Here is a 13,315-nt window from a genome sequence, read left to right on the forward strand (position 1 = left end):
AGCGACTTCCTGCGAACGCGAGGCGCGCGCCGCCGCACTCCAGGCTCCGCCCCCGCCCTGGCCTCTTAGGCGTCTCCCTGCGTCGAGCCCCGCCCCTCTCTCTCCCTAGCAACCACCAAGCTGCCCTCCGTAGCAACCGCCCAGTTACCCTGGTTGCCCGGCCTAGAACTCCTAGTTGGGTCCACCCTTAAATGTAGATGCCTCTTCCCAGGCCAATGACAGAAGGTTAAGTTTAATTATCTTCTGAATTTGTCCTCTAAGCCCTTCCAAAAGTGGGCGACTACACATAAGCCAAATACCAATGAGATCTTGTCACCCTTCTGAAAACTCCAACAGCGTATCATCACTCTCAGCGTTAAAGGAGAGAGAGAGAGAGAGAGAGGAGAGGCAGAGAGAGAGAGAGAGGCAGAGAGGGAGAGAAACTGAAACTCCTTGCTATCCCTACAGATTTTTGCATGATCTGGTCCCTGCCTATTTATTTGACCTCATTTGTACCTTCCACTCTCTGGTTATTCTGACATTTACACTGGATATTCCTTCTGCCTGAATCATCATTTCCCTAAACCTTGCATATCTAGTTCCTTCTGGTCATTCAGTTCTCAGCTCAAATGTCACCTACAAGTAGGGCTGCAAAATTTAGCAGATAAAAAACACAGGATGCCCATGGGACTTCCCTGGCAGTCCAGCCGTTAAGAATCTGTGCTTCCACTGCAGGGTCCCGGAGTTCGATTCCTGGTCGGGGAACTAAGATCCCACATCCTGCACTGTGTGGCCAGACAAACAAACAAACAAACAAACCAGGATGCCCAGTTAAATTTGAATTTCAGATAAACAATGGAATAAGTTTTAGTATAAATATTATATGTCCCATGTAATATTGGGGACATATTTATACTAAAAAAAATTCACTGTTTATGTGAAATTCAAATTTGATTGGGCATCCTGTATTTTACCCAGCAACCCTTCCTCCTGGGGGAAGTCTTTCCTGTCTAATCTGTCTAAATCACAATCTCCCATTCTTTGGCAGTTACTCTGTTATAGTATTCTGTTTTATTTACTTCATGGCATTTATTACTAGCTGAAATTATGTTATTTACAAGTTTATCAGCTGCTTCCCCCAAAACTAGAATGTAAGCTTCTTGAGAGCAGGGACCTTGAAAGTTTGTTCACCACTGTGTCTTCAAGACTTCAAAAAGCACTTAGTAAGGACTAAGTCCTTACTACTAAACATAGTAAGGACTAAATAAATATTCACTGAATGAAGTAATGAATAGATGGTGTCTTACTTGGTGCTGCTGTAGAAAATGCCGTAGACTGAGTGGCTTAAACCACAAACATTGATTTCTCACAATTCTGGAGGCTGGGAAGTCCATGGTCGGGGTGCCCATATGGTTGGCTTCCTAGTGAGAATTCTCTTCCTGGTTTGTAGACAGCTGTCTTCTCACTGTGTCCTCCCATGCTGGAGGAAGGGGGAGTGTCTTCCTCTTCCCATAAGGGCACTAATCCCATCATGGGGGCTCCATCTTCATGACCACATCTAAACCTAATCATCTCCCCCCCTACCCCCGCCTCCAAGACACACACACACACACGTACCATCACATCAGGGATTAGAATTTCACTACATGAGTTTTAGGAGGACACATTTAGTAAATAGCAGATGGGAATGTCTCTGCATTCTTGAGGGGGAATGAGGGCAGTAAGACCCAGAAGTTTCTGTTTTTACTAGCCAAAGTCAAGTCTCTGGATGTCTGTGTTTTAACCAAGAAGACTCCCTCTTTTTTTGGCACTTCAAGTTGTCAGGAAGTGTCCATCACTGTGCCTTCAGGTTAGGTCAGAGAAGAGGTGGTTAGGCCTGAAGAAGGTGGATCCTGGGTGGGGTAGCTTGTTCCATAAAAACAAACAACTTGGTATAAAGTGAGTTTCTCTAATTGTGGGAGGGATGATTGGGTCTTTATTTCTCTGAGTCTGAAACAAACAAACCCCAAAACAATCTTTCTAGAGCAAAACCAGGCCATGTCCTAGACAAGAGCGGGAAATACCTTCAGTTCCTTGAGACTCACTTTTATTGCCCCCAGGGCAAGTACCATGAGCTTAAATGCAAGTTTGCTTGAACGCCCTTGACCCTGACATGGTGTTTGAGGAAGTCTCTCAGAGCTGACCAGAAGCAACTTCACACCCAGTGAGGATCCAAAGGTGTCCTCTTCTGCCTCACTCTGTCCCTTTGGTCCCCCAAACAAGGGTGCCATAGCCCACTTCCGGAGAATAGACTAGGATAATGTATTTCTGATGCCTCAATTTGGTTCAAACCAGAATAAACACGAATGGCAAAAATCAGCCCATGAGCTCATTCAGGCTTTGATCAGTGACATAATTTCATTATGAAATTTTGAATCAGGCTGTTGTGAAGTCTTGCCAAGGAGTTTCATTTTCCCAGATGATATGGTGGGTTGTTTCTCTCCTGTTCTCATACTCAGCTTGTGTTTAACATACAAAATTTCCATCTATTTTTATAATGTGATCCATCAATTCTTTTACAGCAGTATTTGCTGACCCCAACAACCAACCTCAGTTCTACCAGCAGATAAAAAGCCTCATCAAGGAAAGTCAAGCTAAAGTTATTGGTTTGGTTTGCCTGCCCTGCTTACCGCATGTGTAATAAATTTTTCATATATATCCTTCCTCAAGTCATGGTGACCAGAGGAGGCTTGACATACCTCCAGGCCTATAATTTCTCAGCTTTAAAACTGACATATTAATTTAACTACCCGGAAAGACTGCAGTGTGGTCATATGAATTATGGTACATGAAAACATTGTATACCCAGTACACACCATGTAGATGGGATGCTTTCTCTTTTCCTCCAGACCCAGGGTTAGCTTCTCACTCCCTGGAATCTTGCTCCTAGTAAGCACAGGTGTGTGTGAATGGGAAGATCCCAACAGGAATAGAGCAGAAAGGTGGTTCAAAATGCCAAACTTTGTGCCAAGTTCTGATAGGAAAGAATGAACTGGTGTTTTCACGGGAGGCAGAGAATCTTGACCCCGCTTCCTTCTTCATTCTGTAAAAACATTTTCATTGGGATCTAATGGACAAGTAGCAGCAGCTTCTAAAGAGGTGTTTTTTCAAAGTGTGATCTGAGGACCATCAGCATCAGAAACACTTGGGGGAGTTGGTAAAACGTGCAGACTTTTTTTTAAATTGAAGTACAGTTGATTTACAATGTTGGGTTAATTTCTGCTGTACAGCAAAGTGATTTGGTTATACATATATAGACATTCTTTTTTATATTATTTTCCATTATGGCTTATCACAGGATACTGAATATAGTTCCCTGTGCTATACAGTAGGACCTTGTTGTTTATCCATTCTATATGTAATACTTTGCATCTGCTAATCCCAAACTCCCAGTCCATCCCTCCCCCACCCCACCCCTGGTAACCACACGTCTATTCTCTGTGTCTGTGAGTCTGTTTCTGTTTTGTAGATAAGTTCATTTGTGTCATATTTTAGATTCCACATATAAGTGATATTATATGGTATTTGTCGTCTTCTGATTCACTTCACTTAGTATGATAATCTCTAGGTCCACCCATGTTGCTGCAAATGGCATTATTTCATTCTTTTTATGGCTGAGTAATATTCCATTGTGTATATGTACCACATCTTCTTTATCCATTCATCTGTCAATGGACACATAAGTTGTTTACATGTCTTGGCTATTGTGAATAGTGCTGTTATGAACACAGAGGTGCATGTATCTTTTTTAATTATAGTTTTCTCCAGATATATGCTCAGGAGTGGGATTGCTGGATCATACGACAACTCTAAAAAATACACTCTTGAGCTTCACCCAAGAGCTACTGAAATCTGACCCTCTGGAGGTGGGGCCCAGATTTTAAAGAACTTCTCAGGGCTTCCCTGGTGGCGCAGTGGTTGAGAGTCTGCCCGCCGATGCAGGGGACATGGGTTCGTGCCCCGGTCCGGGAGGATCCCACATGCCGCGGAGCGGTTAGGCCCGTGAGCCATGGCCGCTGAGCCTGCATGTCCAGAGCCTGTGCTCCGCAACGGGAGAGGCCACAACAGTGAGAGGCCCGCGTACCACCAAAAAAATAAATAAATAAAATAAAGAACAGAACTCAAATGATTCCTGGGTACACGAAAGTTTGAGATCTGAAAAGCAAAGTCTTTCCCCAAAGTCCCCCTGAGGCTTTCTGATGAGCTGACTGGAAGGCAATCCTAGTAAGACCCAGCCCCTTTCCCACCTATCTTAGATCCTCTCTTTTTCTCTCAGCAGAGCCAGGGTGAGGAAGGCTGCGGCAGTGCCTTGTGCACTCTAAAAATATATGTCTTGGCTCTGCCCCAAATGCCTTGATATTTATGCTGCAGCCTGAGGGTCGTTATCCTTTGGCAATGATCCACTGTAAGGCCATTTGCTCTTAGTTAGTGCCAGCTTGTTGGCTTAGCCTTCCCAGTTGAACTGAGAGCAGAGCCTTCTCTATTCAGTTTCCCGTGTCTCTCTGGCAAGTACTGATGAAGTGACCCCTGCCTGCTGGGGCCAAGAGTTGGGCCCCTGGAGTGGCTGCTTCTCAGTGTGAAACAGTTACCAGCCCCCATGCAGAGGCTCCAGGATCCTGGAAGAACAGAGAAGCACTCGGCATATGTTTTTAAAGTTTTGTTACATTTGTAGAAAAAAAAAAGAGACAGTCCTTGTTCAGACAACCTCAACAAGGGAATACAAAAAATAAGGTGTGTTCAATTGGAGCTCCATGGACCAAATTGCTATCAGTTTTCAACCCAGGATGCCAGGGAAGTTTTAGACAAGCTTATAGCAAGCTGATGGGCTGGGTGGCTATGGAAAGCTATCAAAAGCTGAGAGATTCACCCCTGGGAACCCCAAGAAACTTCTCTTCATGGATGATGTATCTGGTCACCACTTCTAAGTGGGAAAAACAGAGTCTATATTGGTCTTGGTGTTCATCTCATTGCTGGGTAAGGAGCTCTTCAAAAAGATCCCCATGGGCTTCCCTGGTGGCGCAGTGGTTGAGAGTCCGCCTCCCGATGCAGGGGACACGGGTTCGTGCCCCGGTCCGGGAAGATCCCACATGCCGCGGAGCAGCTGGGCCTGTGAGCCATGGCCGCTGAGCCTGCGCGTCTGGAGTCTGTGCTCCGCAAGGGGAGAGGCCACAACAGTGAGAGGCCTGCGTACAGCAAAAAAAAAAAAAAAAAAAAAAGATCCCCAGATTAAGCTTTGGAAAAATAACTAGCAGCATTTTTCTCCTTCCTATCACCGAATCCCTGCGGTCCTCAGCATACTCCGCTTAAGAAAATCTGAGAAGCAATTTTATGAGCTGCTATTAATGGCCTCTAATTTTCAGACTGGTTTAGATAACTCAAGATTGCTGGCTGTGTCCTGAGAAGTGAATCCAGAACACACACTGATGTGGGAATTTGAAGGATAATTCCAAATCGTAGATAAGTGTTTAAGCTCCAAGGAGGCTGGAGGGCCCATATTAAGTCATCTCCCCAGGATCAGTGTGTTTCCTATTACACTTGATATCTATCTGTCCAATGATCCTTTTGATTTTTAAGCCATTAGACTAAATCTCTGTGTAATTCTTTACCCCCTCCTCTCCTGCCCACCACCCCCTTTTCCTTAGGGAAACACTTTTTTTAAATGTTGACCAGGTACCTTAGATTGTTTCCAGAAGAATAATGTCACATAAAGAATCTGAACTCAACTCCTGAAACCAATGTGTCAGGGGGACCTCTGTCTGTCAGAAGGTCAGCCTTGCCCTAGGGGCAGCTTCTGCCCAACAAGACACTGAGGTTTTCCTTGGCTTCCTGTATCCCTCTTGCTCCTTTGTCTGCTCTAGGCTAGACTGGGAAGAAAATCTTACTTCCAAAAGAGAGACCCAGACTGAGGTATGGAAGAAAGTTAGGACAAATACATTCTCAAGCAGCAGAGGAAGAAATGGTCAAAATCTTGATTTCTGTATTTTTATAGAGCCTTGATTAGAAAAAGACAAATCTGCCAACTCCCTCATCTCAGGAAAAAGCAATCCTTTCAACTCACTGTGTAACCAGGTTGGAGGAATCTTCTAGACGCTTTAAACGTCTATTTGAGATACTTTAGAGCTGTCAGTTTCGCTTCTAGCCAGAGCTGGGCAAATCCCTAGGATGCTTGGCCAGTGTGCCTAGGACCTGGGGACTCAGATTTCTGCTGTGTTCCCCTTCCCTCACCTCACCAGTGCACCAGGCATAAACCAAGTAGCTTATTTCTGAGGGCAGGGGTAGGCAAACTACAGCCCTCCCACCAAATCCCAATAGCCGCCTGTTTTTATAGGGCTCATGAGCTAAGCATGGTCTTCACATTTTTAAATGGTAGAAGAAAATAAAAAATAAGAATAATATGTTGTGACACCTGAAGCTGATAAGAAATGCAAATTTCAGAGTTCATAAATAAAGTTTTATTGGAACACAGCCACCCCATTTGTTTACAAACGGTCCACGACAGCTTTGGTACTACAGTGACAGAGATGAAGAGCTGCCCTGCAAAGCCTAAAATACTTACTCCCTGGCCCTTTACAGAAAAAGCTTGCCCACGACCGAGTCCTGGGGCTCTGGTGTGTGTTCCGCGCATTGAACAGGCATGTAACTGACTAGAGCGGTCAGTTGCCGTTGCCCTCTGAGAGTGAAAGTTGCCAGCCTCATCATGGAGTTACAGTTATTTTTTTCTGCCCTGGGAATTCAAAAGATGGGGTTCCCTCAGTGTTCATCTCAGTGTAGCTGATGCTTTAGTGGACCAGCAGGGGGCTCTCTGCAGAGGTTTACATTTCATGGGGAGGGGTGCAGAGGGAGCCTGCATGGAGGAGAATAGGGGTCTGGGAAGAGGGACACTGGCCAAGGATTTTTTTTTTTTTTTTTTTGGGAGCCCAAAGGAGAAGGGAGCTTCAGGCAGAAATCCAAAGAGTCCCTTTGTCCAGAGTCTTTGTGAGATGGGCTTTGGTGATCTTGAGGCAAAGAATTTCAGCTTTGCCCAATGAGGTTTAGGTGCATTGGGATCTTCAAGGTCTGCACCCAGGGTAGGCAGCTTCAGGAGCATCCTGAGGTAGCCCCCCGGGGCCCAAGGCTGGTGCACATACCGGCAGCCATGCAGTGGTAAGGCGGCCTTGAGCAGCTTCACAGCAATGACTGATGAGGGTCTGGAGGGGACAGGCAGGACCTGGTGGGTGCCTGTGAGGACCCTATGGCATTATTTGTGAGCACATATGATCCATGCCCTGGGTCCTCCTCCTCTTCTTGATAAACAAGTGAGACCTGAACAGGCTGGGTGTCATGATACGCTGGTGGGGAAAAGGACAGGCAAAATGTGAGTTTTTACACAGCTCGGTGGTAGTGCAGCCAAACTCCCTAAGTTCAAGTCCTGGCTCCACTGTTTATAAGCTGTGTGCCCCTGCTCACTTCCCTTTACCTCTTCGTGCCTCAGTTTTCTCATCTGAAAAAGGGGCATAACAAAAGTACCCACGTCCCAGAGCTGTGTTGAGGATGAAGTGAGGCAATGCAAGTAAAGGGCTTAGGATAGTGTAAGTGCTATATAGATGTTGGCCATTGTTATTATAAGTGTGTCTCCAACTATAACCATAGCTTCGCAGCTTCGTGAGACTTGGGAAAGGACAGGAAATGCGAGAATGAATCCCACAGTCTCTGCTTTCAGGAGCTGATGCTGGGCTGGGGACACTTAGATGTGATAAAGGTGTATAGACAGTCCATAGAAACACAGAGAGCAGGGAGCACCTTCACATACAGATTCAATCTGGGGATGAAATATGAGTAGCTCCACAGATGAGAGCATGGAGGAAGAACATTTTAGGGGGAGGGAACAGCATGGACAAAGGCACTGACATTTGAAAGTTCATTGGTACTGGGCACCATTGAGTAGTTCTGGGCAGAAGAGTAGGTGGGATGGGGGATGGGAGTGGAGGGAGGTGACTCTGGTAAGCTGGGTTGTCACAACCAGTGGTGACCAATGACAAAGAGATCAAGGTCAGGTTGCTCTTGGTCCAGTGCCCTAATGAACTTTGATGCTGGCCTTATTTTTACTCCCAGAAGGAAAAAGGAGTAAGCCATATCAATAGCTACGATCTCCAGGAATAATAGGAGAATAAACACATTCAAGCGAGACTTTTTCATTCATTCACTTTTTTGCATTCACTTGACAAACATCTAGCCTGCAATAACAAAAGACAAATGCAACTGGTGGAAAATACAGGGGACATATGTACTGAGCAAGGCCTGGCTGTGAAGGACCTGGGGCTGCACATCGAAAGGAAAGAAAGACACAGGATGGTGGTGGGAGGGGGCTGGAAAAGCTCTGGGGGGAGCAGAAATGTTAAAGTTGGTCCACATGGAGAGGAATCAGAAGGACCAACAGGGTGAAGCAGGTTTTTTAGAAAAAGAGGGAAATGGGGAGAGGGGAAACCATGGGAATGCAAAGAGAATGTGTTTGTGAGAAATTGAGATGCAATGTCTGTGGACATTTTGTTGGTTTGGTGGTGGGAAAAGAATTGTAAATATGCATGGTCAGCAAATACCTCATACAAAAAAATACCTTTGAGAATGGATGTGAGGGCATGGGAGAAATCAAACACAGTCTTCAGCAATGGATCTGCCCTTGGGAGACAGGCCAAGTACCTATTCAAGGCAGTTGTTGCCAGTCTCCCAGCCCCTGGGTCAGATCCGAAGTCTGAACCAGAAGGGTTTTCTGTGTATCTCAACTGGCACAAGCAGGTGATGGGCCATCATCATGCTTTTCTGTCTGCTCCCCTCCTTCCGTGTAGAGTCCAGCCTTTGAAAGGTGGCTGGAGAGGCCAGGATTCCACTTGGTGGCCAAAGAGAGGTGGCTCCAGCTTCAGGCCAGTCCCAGAGTACGGCTCACTTTGGACTTTGCTCTGCCTTTGGCTCCCCGGCCCCATGGCACATCAGATCAAATGAGTAGAGAGCAGTCCAACGCCCTTTAGGATGTGGTTTCCTCATGCCCCAGGTGAAAAGCACAGAAAGGACACACTGGCTCAAACCAGGAGCGATTATCCAAATGTAAAGCCCTCAAAGATGAATCTAATGATAGAGATGTTCAGATGAAAATGCTGGGTTCTGCAATCACAAGCCTGCTCCTCACTTGGCCTTGACCCCCGAGTCCTCCCTCTTTGAATCCTCCAAGATGAGACAGTGGGTTAAACAGCCCACGTGGCCATCTGCACGTGCCCTCCAGGCAGCCCTGGGGCTAGCAGAGCCAGAGCTCATGGGGCCGTCAACTCAACTTCCCCAGCTTCTTTCCAAGTCAGTGTCTTGCTCCAGCTCCCAGTCCTTGAAAGTACACTTCTCATGGTCCCTGGGATTGTGACACCCTCATTGTCACCACCATTGCCAAGGGAGCCATCCAGCACTGGCCTGGGAAAGCACTTTTCTTTGTTCCTTGAGCTGCCAGCTTGTTTGACAGGCTTGGATCTGGTCTGGCTGTTCCAGCATCACTTAACCCCCTCCACTGCTCCCAAATCCCTGTTCCCCCTCTTCCAGTTCCCCTGCCCTGAAGGCTGCCGGCTTATTCCTTTTGGAGATGAACTCATTGTTGACTTTAACTCACTTCGATGTTTCCCAGGGAAGCATGCTGGCGGGAGGCCCACCCCAGCTCCTAGAAGAAGACAGCAGGGCCGGTGCCAAGACTGGGTGCCAGGGGCCTTGGAACTGCCAAAATGCCTCCCATTTTATGGACAGGCCTGGCTCGACCTGAAGACATTCCAAGTACTCAATCAGCAGCCCATGGTACATATTGGGTTGCAGAGGGAGCCCTCAGAAGCCAGCCCTTTCAGGAGATGAAACTCAGCCAGAGGAAGGAGCCGGCCTTCTCCATGGGCCAGGCTGATGCTCCGCAGATGGAAAAAGTGCCTCTCAATAACTATAATCAATAACCAAAGGCTGGCAGCTGCTGTGGCCTGGTCTGAGGGGCCCTTGGGGGCCTTGGCTCTGCCCTCTTTCCCGCACAGGACTGAGTCCAGCCAGGAATCCATCTCACCCACTACCCTGCACCAAGCTCCGGGAGAGCGAACAGGCGAGGGAGGAACCATATTTCACATACTTTCTCTTTAAAAATGTAGCCCTGTTTCGCAATTTCCTACTTAAGCTCTGGAAGGCTCTAGGGTAGGACCCAAGCCACCCACTCCAACCACTGGCCTGGGTCTCTTGTCCTCCCCACCACTAACGTGGTAGGCTAGAGGTGGGAGAGAAAGGTAGGGACCCAGGTTGAGCGGCTCTCCCACCCTCCCCATCAGGGCTGCTGACCCAGGGTCTATTTGATGCTGAAGCCAAGCAAGGCTCCAGGCAAAACCTGTTTATTCTTCACCCTGTGTCAGCTCTTTCCCTAGGGAGAGCCAGGAGGGACACCACACCAAAGCAGGTGCACCCAACTCTGCTATGCTCCGTCTCAGCAACCCCTGAGGCACCTAATCTCTAGATTTTCTCTACACCCCTATAACTAGGCTTTTGTTCCGGCTCACTTTTACTAGCCAGGCAGCACTCTAGTCCCTTTCCAATGAATCCATTTAATCCTTCAAAAATGGGACCTGTTCTCTCTGGTTGTTTTCTCCTTCCTTACCACTGTTCATCAGGGTTTTCACCGTTTAAATCTAATCTGGACCACAGCTGGAATCAGGAGCCAAAAAAAAGCCAGCACCTGGATTACGGGCCCTGTGTCAGGGACTTGAATTGGGCCCAGGAAGCTGACCTTTTTCCTAAATTCTCTCTGTCCTTCCAAACCAAACCAAACCAAACAAACCGGGGTGGAGCGGGGGGAACATCCTTAAAAAAACAAACTCAGAAAACACAATCCCATCACCCAAAATACTGAAATGGAAAACAAATGCATTCTCTGGAGAATTAATCTGAAACATACCAGAGCTGGCACTGGGTAAGGTAGTCCGAAATGTGTTAGCCCGAGCAAGCCTGCGACCCTGTAGAGGGAAAACTTAACATTTTCCAAATGACACTGTGGCCAGATAACAGCAGTATACACATCCCATGCTATTGTTGCCTAAACCTGGGAGTAGGGTTAGGAATCTTCTTCTCTTTTTAAATATTTATTTATTTGGCTGCATTGGGTCTTAGTTGCAGCATGTGGGATCTTCACTGCGGTGTGTGGGCTTCTCTTTAGTTCCAGAGCACTGGCTCTCTAGTTGTGGTGTGCGGCCTCAGTAGTTGCAGCACATGGGCTTAGTTGCCCCTCAGCACAGGGGATTAGTTGCCCCGTGGCATGTGGGATCTTAGTTCCCCGACCAGGGATCAAACCCACGTCCCCTGCATTGGAAGGCCAATTCTTAACCACTGGACCGCCAGGGAAGTCCCAGTGTTAGGAATCCTGACATGACTCCTCTCTCCAGCACACCCTCACTCTGAAAATCACAAAGTGTGACTTCTCATCCAACCTATGGTCTCCGGCCTCAGGTGGGCTGCTTCTAAGGCTGCGAGCTTCTAAGGCTGGCCCCCCATCTTGAAACCCATACCCTGCCTCCAGCTCAAAAAAAGCATTGTTAGTCTTGAAAGGACAGAGTGAGACCGATGGGGGTAGATCCAGGTGGGAATGTTTGCAAGGACACACTGGAATTGTACCTGGACGCACCAGTATATCCGTACCAGGAGAATTCCCTCCCACCGGTAATTCTGCAGATGTGGAAGCTCAGGACCCCCTGGAGCTCCTATTAAGTTCCCTCCTTTAATTGCCTAAAGCATCAAGAGCGGCTTTAGGAGGGGTGCGGAGAAGTGGAATGCCTCAGCATCACCCAGGTGATGCAGGAGATACAGGAGGATCCAGCTCACTCTGATTCTAAGATTCTGGGTTTTGGTTTTGATGTTTTAGAGGAAAGCTGAGGACAGTGCTTCTGAAACGTTTAACATGCATGTGAAGTACCTGGGGGATCTGTTACAAGGCAGATTCCGATTTCTAGGTCTGGGAGGGGCCTGAAAGTCTGCATTTTTAGCAAACTTTCAGATGAGGCTGAGGTTGCTGATCCATGGCCACCCTTCAAGTAGCGAGGACCTGAGGTTCTGGGATATGAGGACAAATCAGAGCCGGAGACAGCCAAGACATGCAGGGCCTGATACCCAAAGACAGAAAAGCAGAGAAGCAATGGTGCACGCAGATAGAGCCAGGGGCTGATGAGGTGGGAACAGAGAAAGACACGGTGACAAAAAGTGGGACAGAGTCAGAGAAACAGGGAGGGACAAAGGCAGAGAGACCAAATCAAAGATGGACGACGCACAGGGCTAGAGAGACTGGCAAAGACAGAGCCGGGGCGGAGAGAGAAGGCAAAGTAAGGGGTTGGGGAGAGGCCGGAGGCAGCCCGTGACCACCCAGGCTCCTGACCAGCAGCGAAGGGGCTCAGAGATATGGGTGGGTCGAGCCCCACAGTGTGTCAGGTGCACAGACCTGAGATTCCCCACTTCCAAACCTCCCAGCCTTCCCGCTCTGGCACCCCCGTCTCTTTGCTCCTATAAGAGCTGTCCCTCCCCACAAAGTCTTTCAGTACTGATTTCCCCTTCTCTCTCCTGTGTGTTCAACCCCTTCCTCTTAACTGGACCCTTCCCAGCAGGTTTTAAACATTTTCAAATCTTTCTCACCTTAAAAAAAAAAAAAGACCCTCTCTTGAGCCCATCTCTTTCTAGCCCCTGTCTTACTTCTCTGTCTCTCGGCTAAACTTCTGGAAAGAATTTGTGCTGAATTCTGCCTCCATCACCTTCTCCAAACAGCTCTGGCTGAGGCCACTACTGGTGCACATGTTGTAAGTCAGTGGTCAGTTCCCAGGCCTCGTTTATTTGCATCTAGCAGCTTTTGGTCCTCTTGATCTCCCCTCCTGCTTGCTGGCTTCTGGGACATGACACTCCCTTGGTTTTTCCTTTACCTGCTCGTTCTCTGACTCTTCTGCCAACCGATCCTCTGTTATCTGATCTTTATCCTTGGAGGGCCCAGAGCTGGGTGCTGAGGCCTCTCTTCACCCAGGGCTCTTCCCAACCCACAGCCCCAGTGATCTTCTCTACGCCTGTTGGCATTCCAGCTCAGACATCCCCTGTGCACTCTAGACCTGTATCTGTGTCAATGCAATGTCTACCCACCCTCGTCACCAGGATGCCTCATGGGCACCTCAAACTCTATACGGTCAAAACCAAAGTTTTGGTCTTCTTTCTCCTCCCGAACTGGTCTTCCTCATGAGTTCCACATCTCGGAACACAGCACCTTCCTCTGTCTGGATGTTCAAGCCAGAAATGG

The sequence above is a fragment of the Hyperoodon ampullatus genome (assembly GCF_949752795.1).
Source record: "Hyperoodon ampullatus genome assembly, chromosome: 2".
NCBI lineage: Eukaryota > Metazoa > Chordata > Mammalia > Artiodactyla > Ziphiidae > Hyperoodon > Hyperoodon ampullatus.